Below are 10,000 nucleotides of genomic sequence, written 5' to 3' on the forward strand. Positions count from 1 at the left end.
TTCAATATGATCATGGCTGATCATCCAACTCAGTATCCCATCCCTGCCTTCTCTCCATACCCCCTGATCCCTTTAGCCACAAGGGCCACATCTAACTCCCTCTTAAATATAGCCAATGAACTGTGTGGCCTCAACTACTTTCTGTGGCAGAGAGTTCCAGAGATTCACCACTCTCTGTGTGAAAAAAGTTCTTCTCATCTCAGTTTTAAAGGATTCCCCCCTTATCCTTAAGCTGTCTGACCCCTTGTCCTGGACTTCCCCAACATCGGGAACAATCTCCCTGCATCTAGCCTGTCCAACCCCTTAAGAATTTTGTAAGTTTCTATAAGATCCCCTCTCAATCTTCTAAATTCTAGTGAGTATAAACCAAGTCTATCCAGTCTTTCTTCATAAGACAGTCCTGACATCCCAGGAATCAGTCTGGTGAACCGTCTCTGCACTCCCTCTATGGCAATAATGTCCTTCCTCAGATTAGGAGACCAAAACTGTACGCAATACTCCAGGTGTGGTCTCGCCAAGACCCTATACAACTGCAGTAGAACCTCTCTGCTCCTATACTCAAATCCTTTTGCAATGAAAGCTAACATACCATTCGCTTTCTTCACTGCCTGCTGCACCTGCATGCCTACCTTCAATGACTGGTGTACCATGACACCCAGGTCTCGCTGCATCTCCCCCTTTCCCAATCGGCCACCATTTAGATAATTAAGAACTCCTTAAACTTGTTAAACGACCTCCAAGGCAAGTAGCTGACAGCATTTTATTTGGCTGTGGACTGCATTATTTCCTGTTCAATTCTATCTCCAAGTAATTAAAATCTCTGCCTCAACGCCTCCCACATGTTGTAAGAAAGGTGCAGAGAAGATATATGTTGATGTTGCCAGGACTCGAGGGACTGAGCTACAGGGAGAGGTTGAGTAGGCTGGGACTCTATTCCTTGGAGCGCAGGAGGATGCGGGGTGATCTTATAGAGGGGTATAAAATCATGAGAGGAATAGATCGGGCATACACGCAGTCTTGTGTCCAATAGGCAATAGACAATAGGTGCAGAATTTCTAGAATTTAGAAGATTGAGAGGGGATCTTATAGAAACTTACAAAATTCTTAAGGGGTTGGACAGGCTAGATGCAGGAAGATTGGTCCCGATGTTGGGGAAGTCCAGAACAAGGGGTCACAGCTTAAGGATAAGGGGGAAATCCTTTAAAACCGAGATGAGAAGAACTTTTTTTCACGCAGAGAGTGGTGAATCTCTGGAACTCTCTGCCACAGAGGGTAGTTGAGGCCAGTTCATTGGCTATATTTAAGAGGGAGTTAGATGTGGCCCTTGTGGCTAAGGGGATCAGGGGGTATGGAGAGAAGGCAGGTACGGGATACTGAGTTGGATGATCAGCCATGATCATATTGAATGGCGGTGCACGCTCGAAGGGCCAAATGGCCTACTCCTGCACCTAATTTCTATGTTTCTATGTTTCTATGCAGGAGTAGGCCATTCGGCCCTTCCAGACAGCACCGTCCAGAGTCGGAGAATCGGGAACCAGAGGACATAGGTCTAGTCAGGAGTTAAGAGAGTTTTATTGTCATGTGTCCCAGATAGGACAATGAAATTCTTGCTTGCTGCAGCACAACAGAACATGTAGACATAATACAGAATGGGAGAAAGATTTAATAGGAACCTGAGGGGTAATTTTTTCACACAGAGGGTGGTGGGTGTATGGAACGAGCTGCCGGAGGAGGTAGTTGAGGCAGGGACTATCGCAATGTTTGAGAAGAAGTCAGACAGGTACATGGATAGTGTTTAAGAAGGAACTGCAGATGCTGGAGAATCGAAGGTAGACAAAAAAGCTGGAGAAACTCAGCAGGTGCAGCAGCATCTATGGAGCGAAGGAAATAGGCAACGTTTCGGGCCGAAACCCTTCTTCACACTTCAGACAGACTAGGTACATGGATAGGACAGGTTTAGGGGGATATGGAAACGTTGCCCATTTCCTTCGCTCCATAGATGCTGCTGCACCCGCTGAGTTTCTCCAGCATTTTTGTCCACCTGTTTAAATCTCTATAACTCAATCCCTGTTTGATTTCTGGACTATTTGTTCCCTCACTGCTGCCAGTAGAGAGTTTCGGAAACAACAGACTCGTTCCTTCACCCAGAACTGATGTCTTTCAGTTGGAGCATTAAAATCCCTGGCAGTGTTGACTGAATGTACAGCACATGTAAATCAACTCCTCCACGCTGTCAAGCAGGGTACCTATGGCAACAATCCCACTCTCTGCTCATCATTCACTCCTTGTAAGCGAACACGAAAGGAAGTCATATTCCTGGCTGAGTTTCCCCTTGTTTCTTTATAGTTTTTGATGTCGTTCATCAGGGCGCAGCGGGTAGAGCTGCTGCCTCGCCAGAGGCCCACCATCAATCCCGACCACTGGTGCTGTCTGTACGGAGTTTGCACGCTCTCAACAGACATAGAAACATAGAAACATAGAAAATAGGTGCAGTAGTAGAGGCCATTCGGCCCTTCGAGCCTGCACCGCCATTCAATATGATCATGGCTGATCATCCAACTCAGTATCCCGTACCTGCCTTCTCTCCATACCCCCTGATCCCCTTAGCCACAAGGGCCACATCTAACTCCCTCTTAAATATAGCCAATGAACTGTGTGGCCTCAACTACATTCTGTGGCAGAGAATTCCACAGATTCACCACTCTCTGTGTGAAAAATGTTTTTCTCATCTCGGTTCTAAGGGATTTCCCGCTTATCCTTAAACTGTGACCCCTTGTTCTGGACTTCCCCAACATCGGGAACAATCTTCCTGCATTTAGCCTGTCCAATCCCTTAAGACAATAGACAATAGGTGCAGGAATAATACATTCAGCCCTTCGAGCCAGCACCGCCATTCAATGTGATCATGGCTGATCATCCACAATCAGTACCCCATTCCTGCCTTCTCCCCATATCCCCTGACTCCGCTATCTTTAAGAGCCCTATCTAGCTCTCTCTCGAAAGCATCCAGAGAACCGGCCTCCACCGGCCTCTGAGGCAGAGAATTCCACAGACTCACAACTCTCTGTGAGAAAAAGTGCTTCCTCATCTCCGTCCGAAATGGCTTACCATATAACAATTACAGCACAGAAACAGGCCACTCGGCCCTTCTAGTCCGTGCCGAACACTTACTCTCACCTAGTCCCATCTACCTGCACTAAGACCATAACCCTCCATTCCTTTCCCGTCCATATAACTACCTATCCAAATCGAACCTGCCTCCACCACTTCCACTGGAAGCTCATTCCACACATTATTACATATCTTACCTCTTATTCTTAAACTGTGTGTGGCCCCTTATTCTTAAACTGTCTCCCCGTGACCACGTGGGTTTTCTCCGGGTGCTCCGGTTTCCTTCCTGCATCCCAAAGACGTACAGGTTTGTAGTTAATCAGCTTTGGAAAGATTGTAGATTTGTCCCTAGTGTGTGTGGGGTAGTGCTAGTGTACGGGGCTATCGCTGGTTGGTGTGGACTCGGGCCGAAGGGTCTAATTCCGTGCTCTATGGTCTAAAGTGTTATGTACAAGGTGTCTGGAGCGGAGGGTGAGGGCTAGCATGGACTAGTAGGGCCAAACGGCCTGTTTCTGAGCTGAGCTCTAATATAATTGCATAGACAAGTCCTATTCAGCGGGATTGGAACAATAACAATTCTTACTTGCTTTAGAGGCTCGTTAATGTAACACCAACTCCACTAATAAATATACGTTAATCAATCATCAATTAATTCATCAGTCATAACGCTGAGATTTTACGAGCCTCCATGTAATAAATTCACATTTAATATTCAGTCTTAACTGTGTATTTTAATGTGAGTCAGGTCCCAGGATTATAATCATGGGTCTGCCAGCATGATGGTGGCCACTCTGCCCATTGTCTCTGTGCTAGCCCCCCTGGAGGAGCTCTCTCATCAGTGCCACTCAATCATCAAAGGGCAGCGGGAAGAGCAGCTGCCTCACAGCGCCAGAGACACGGGTTCGATCCTGGCTACAAGCTGTGCCTTTTTGACCACCTTATCTACCTGCGACTAGACTTCCAAGGAACCATGCACCTGTACTCCTAGATCCCTCTGCTCTGCAACACTGCCCACAGCCCTGCCATTCTCTGTGTAGGTCCTGCCCAGGTTAGACTTCCCAAAATGCAAAACTCTGCATTAAATTCCATCAACCATTCCTCAGCCCACCTGGCCAATCGATCAAGACCCACCTGCGTGGATTTTGTTCTCCGTGATCGTCAGTTTCCTCCCACACTCCAAAGTCGCGCAGGTTTGTAGATAAATTGGATTGGCAGAAGTGTTGGCGGAACTGTCCCTAGTGTGTGTGTAGGATCTTGGGTCTTGGTGAGACCACACGGTCTTGGTGAGACCACATCTGGAGTATTGCGTGCAGTTTTGGTCTCCAAATCTGAGGAAGGACATTATTGCCAGAGGGCGTGCAGAGAAGGTTCACCAGACTGATTCCTGGGATGTCAGGACTGTCTTATGAAGAAAGACTGGACTGGATAGACTTGGTTTATACTCTCTAGAATTTAGGAGATTGAGAGGGGATCTTATAGAAACTTACAAAATTCTTAAGGGGTTGGACAGGCTAGATGCAGGAAGATTGTTCCCGACGTTGGGGGAAGTCCAGGACAAGGGGTCACAGCTTAAGGATAAGGGGGAAATCCTTTAAAACCGAGATGAGGAGAACTTTTTTTCACACGGAGAGTGATGAATCTCTGGAACTCTCTGCCACAGAGGGTAGTTGAGGCCAGTTCATTGGCTATATTTAAGAGGGAGTTAGATGTGGCCCTTGTGGCTAAGGGGATCAGAGGGTATGGAGAGAAGGCAGGTGCGGGTTACTGAGTTGGATGATCAGCCATGATCATATTGAATGGCGGTGCAGGCTCGAAGGGCCGAATGGCCTACTCCTGCACCTAATTTCTATGTTTCTATGTTTCTATACTGTTAGTGTTGAAACACAGAAGCTGGGCTGAAACCCAAGCTCAGGATCTCCAAGACCGTTATTGGTCATTGTTTTTTGTTTGGTTTTTGGTTCCTTATTTTTTTCATTATCCCTTCTATTAGTTTATAGATCTCACTTTTCAGTTCTATCTATCTATTAAAAAAATCTATAAAAAAGAACAGAAGCTTCTAGGTTGCTATTAAGTGTTTACGCTTCTAATAGAAATATATTTTAAGAAAATTTTAAAAAATAATTATAATATTTATAAATTATAAAAAATTCTAATTTCTAATTTTTAATTTCTAATTATAAATTAAAAATAATAATAATTTTTTTTAAAAGGATAGCGTTAGTGTGCGGGGAAACATAGAAAATAGGTACAATAGGTACAATAGGTGCAATAGGTGCAGGAGTAGGCCATCGGCCCTTCGAGCCTGCACCGCCATTCAATATGATCATGGCTGATCATCCAACTCAGTATCCCGTACCTGCCTTCTCTCCATACCCCCTGATCCCCTTAGCCACAAGGGCCACATCTAACTCCCTCTTAAATATAGCCAATGAACTGTGGCCTTGACTACCCTCTGCGGCAGAGAGTTCCAGAGATTCACCACTCTCTGTGTGAAAAAAGTTCTTCTCATCTCGGTTTTAAAGGATTTCCCCCTTATCCTTAAGCAGTGACCCCTTGTCCTGGACTTCCCCAACATCGGGAACAATCTTCCTGCATCTAGCCTGTCCAACCCCTTAAGAATTTTGTAAGTTTCTATAAGATCCCCTCTCAGTCTCTTAAATTCTAGAGAGTATAAACCAAGTCTATCCAGTCTTTCTTCATAAGACAGTCCTGACATCCCAGGAATCAGTCTGGTGAACCGTCTCTGCACTCCCTCTATGGCAAGAATGTCCTTCCTCAGATTTGGAGACCAAAACTGTACGTAATACTCCAAGTGTGGTCTCACTAAGACCCTGTACAACTGCAGTAGAACCTCCCTGCTCCTATACTCAAATCCTTTTGCTATGAAAGCTAACATACCATTGGCTTTCTTCACTGCCTGCTGCACCTGCATGCCTACTTTCAATGACTGGTGTACCATGACACCCAGGTCTCGCTGCATCTCCCCTTTTCCTAGTCGGCCACCATTTAGATAATAGTCTGCTTTTCGGCCTGTTTCCGCGCTGTATTTCTAAAACAAATCGAGGTTGATATTGAAAAATGGACAGATTGAGAGAAGCTGCCTATTTTTCTGTGTTTATATTGGACAAAATTAAGGGGCAGATATTCAGGGGTAACGTGAGGGGGAACTTCTTTACTCAGAGAGCGGTGGCTGTGTGGAATGAGTTTCCAGTGGAAGTGGTGGAGGCAGGTTCGATTTTATTATTTAAAAATAAATTGGATAGTTATAGGGACGGGAAAGGAATGGAGGGTTGTGGTCTGAGTGCAGGTAGATGGGGCTAGGGGAGAGTAAGTGTTCGGCACGGACTAGAAGGGCCGAGTGGCCTGTTTCATGTTGTAATTGTTATATGGTTATATATTCTGTGTAGGTGGCAGCTCAGGTGCAGCAGTGAAGTGTGAGAATATTGCTTGTTCTAACACGGGTGCTTGCTACACAGATGGGTGTGGGATGCAATCCCTTTTCATGTCAGCTCTCTAAAGATGACAATCTCCCTCCTGAAACCGTCACTAATTCTGCCAGCGTTAACAGTGGCTGCTGACTCCAGCAATAAACCAGGTGATTGGGGGATTTCTACTCGTTCTAAAGTAGAAAACACCAGAAAATAGGCCATTCAGCCCCTCTGCTTCTCAGTTAATACTATCACAGCTACTCTGTCCCAAGCCTCATCTTTTCTCAGCCAAAACCCCATTGTCCTCAATTGGTGGCCGATTGGGAAAGGGGGAGATGCAGCGAGACCTGGGTGTCATGGTACACCAGTCATTGAAGGTAGGCATGCAGGTGCAGCAGGCAGTAAAGAAAGCGAATGGTATGTTGGCTTTCATAGCAAAAGGATTTGAGTATAGGAGCAGGGAGGTTCTACTGCAGTTGTACAGGGTCTTGGTGAGACCACACCTGGAGTATTGCGTAGAGTTTTGGTCTCCAAATCTGAGGAAGGACATTATTGCCATAGAGGGAGTGCAGAGAAGGTTCACTGATTCCTGGGATGTCAGGACTGTCTTATGAAGAAAGACTGGATAGACTTGGTTTATACTCTCTAGAATTTAGGAGATTGAGAGGGGATCTTATAGAAACTTCCAAAATTCTTAAGGGGTTGGACAGGCTAGATGCAGGAAGATTCTTCCCGATGTTGGGGAAGTCCAGGACAAGGATTCACAGCTTAAGGATAAGGGGGAAATCCTTTAAAACCGAGATGAGAAAAACATTTTTCACACAGAGTGGTGAATCTCTGGAACTCTCTGCCACAGAGGGTAGTTGAGGCCACAGTTCATTGGCTATATTTAAGAGGGAGTATGTTGTGGCCCTTGTGGCTAAGGGGAACAGAGGGTATGGAGAGAAGGCAGGTACAGGATACTGAGTTGGATGATCAGCCATGATCATATTGAATGGCGAATAGTGCAGGCTCGAAGGGCCGAATGGCCTCTACTCCTGCACATATTTTCTATGTTTCTAAAACACCTGAAACATCACCCGTCCATTTTCTCCAGAGATGCTGCCTGGTTCCTTAAGTTACTCCAGCTTTTTGTGTGACTATCTTTGGTATAAAGTTTAAACCACTATCTGCAGTTCATTTGTATTCCATTATTCATCAGTCTGAAGAAGGGTCTCGACCGAAAATTTGGTTACAAAAAAATTGTATATTGTCCCTAGCGTGTGTGTGTGTGAGTAGGATAGTACGTGTGTACAGGATGGTCTCGATGGGCAGAAGGGCCTGTTTCCGCACTGTATCTCTAAAGTCTAAGGTATTCGGCCCGCGGATGTGGACTGCCAGAATAATCACAATGACACTCAAGAGCCTAAACTAAACACACAGTTGGATTGTGGACGAGTCTAGTCCCCTTACACCAACCACCAAGCCACTTGCGATGGTTACACACTGAGTGCAGAACGGGCCCAAGGTGCGTATCTGCTGCTTGTTGAGAGTGGGAAATCGATCCGTGATTCCTGAAGGTTAGTCATTCAATCTGGCCTTGATTGACTCCCAGCGCACCAGCACTAAATTTGTTTCCGTCAGTTAGGCCCAGTCCACTGTTAACTCCAGCATTGCCAATGAAACACTTGCTTTACTGTTCCCTCTCCTCCAGAGATGCCCCACCATCTGCACTTCCTTCCTACATCTATATATGTATATGTGCATGCGTGTGTGTGAGCGTATGCATGCGTGTGAGTGTGTGCGTGAGTGTGCGTGTATGTGTGCGTGTGCATGTGTGAGCGCTTGTGTTCATGTGTGTGTGAGTGCGTGTATGTGTGCGTGTATATGCACATGTATATGTGTGCACGTGTGTGTATGTGTGTGAGGGTGTGTATGTGCATGTATGTGCATGTGTGCGTGTATATGCACATGTGTATGCATGCGTGTGTGTGAGCGCGTGCATGTGTGTGTGCGCTAGTGTTCATGTGTGTGTGAGTGTGTTCATGTGTGTGTTGGTGTGCGTGTATGCATGCGTGTGTGTGCATGTGTGTGCGCGTGTATATGCACAAGTATATGTGTGCGTGTGTGCACGTGTGTGTGTGTGTATGTATGCATGCGTGTTTGTGCATGCATGTGTGCGTGTATATGCACATGTATATGTGTGCGTGTGTGCACGTGTGTGTGTGTGTATGCATGTGTGTGTGCGTGCATGTGTGCGTGTATATGCACATGTATATGTGTGCGTGTGTGCACTTGTGTGTGTGTGTGTGCATGCGCATGTATGTGCATGTGTGCGTGTATATGCACATGCGCATGCATGCATATGTGTGAGTGTGTGCATGCATGTGCGTGTGTTCATGTGTGTGTTCATGTGTGTAAGTGGTTGAGGACATGCCGAACCTCCTGAGCCCTGTGAGGTTGTTGTGCTTGGTGTGCGTTGGGCAGGATCATTGGCCTGGGACCACCTTGGCAGCAGATTGAGCACCAAGGGGCATCTGCCGGCCTGAGGGAATGCAGCTGGTGTCAGCGATCAGTTCCTGACTCCACTCAGCGGTGACCTCTGCTCTGGGGCAGAGTGCCATCTGTAGACTGGACAGTGTGCATGGAACTCCCAGCAGACGGGAGGTGGGCCCATTCGCTTTCCCTCTCCCTCTACAACAGGTGAGATGTAAAGCTGGGGCTCTATAAGGTGCTGGTCAGGCTGCATTTGGAATAATGTGAGCAGTTTCACGCCACATATCTGAGGAAGGATGTGCTGGCTCTGGAGAGGAGGTTAACAAGAATGATCCCAGGAATTAGTTGGTCAACATATGATGAGCATTTGACGGCCCTGGGCCTGTACTCGCTGGAGTTTAGAAGGATGAGGGGGGACCTCATTGAAACTTACAGAATAATGAAAGGCCTGGATAGAGTGGATGTGGAGAGGATGTTTCCACTGGTGGGAGAGTCTAGAGTCTAGGACTAGAGGGCACAGCCTCAGAATTAAAGGACATTCTTTTAGAAAGGAGATGAGGAGGAATTTCTTTAGTCAGAGGGTGGTGAATCTGTGGAACTCATTGCCACACAGACGGCTGTGGAGGCCACAAGTCAGTGGATAATTTTAAGACAAAGTCTTGATTAGAACAGGTGTCAATGGTTATGGGGAGAAGGCAGGAAATGGGATTAGGAGGCAGAGATCAGCCATGATCGTAGTCGACACGATGGGCCGAATGGTCTCATTCTACTCCTATAACTTGTGAACGTATGTAACATAGAAACATAGACAATAGGTGCAGGAGTGGAGGCCATTCGGCCCTTCGAGCCTGCACCGCCATTCAATAGGATCATGGCTGATCATCCAACTCAGTATCCTATACCTGCCTTCTCTCCATACCCCCTGATCCCTTTAGCCACAAGGGCCACATCTAACTCCCTCTTAAATATAGCCAATGAACTGTGGC

Source organism: Leucoraja erinacea, chromosome 37 (genome assembly GCF_028641065.1).
Source record: "Leucoraja erinacea ecotype New England chromosome 37, Leri_hhj_1, whole genome shotgun sequence".
Lineage (NCBI taxonomy): Eukaryota > Metazoa > Chordata > Chondrichthyes > Rajiformes > Rajidae > Leucoraja > Leucoraja erinaceus.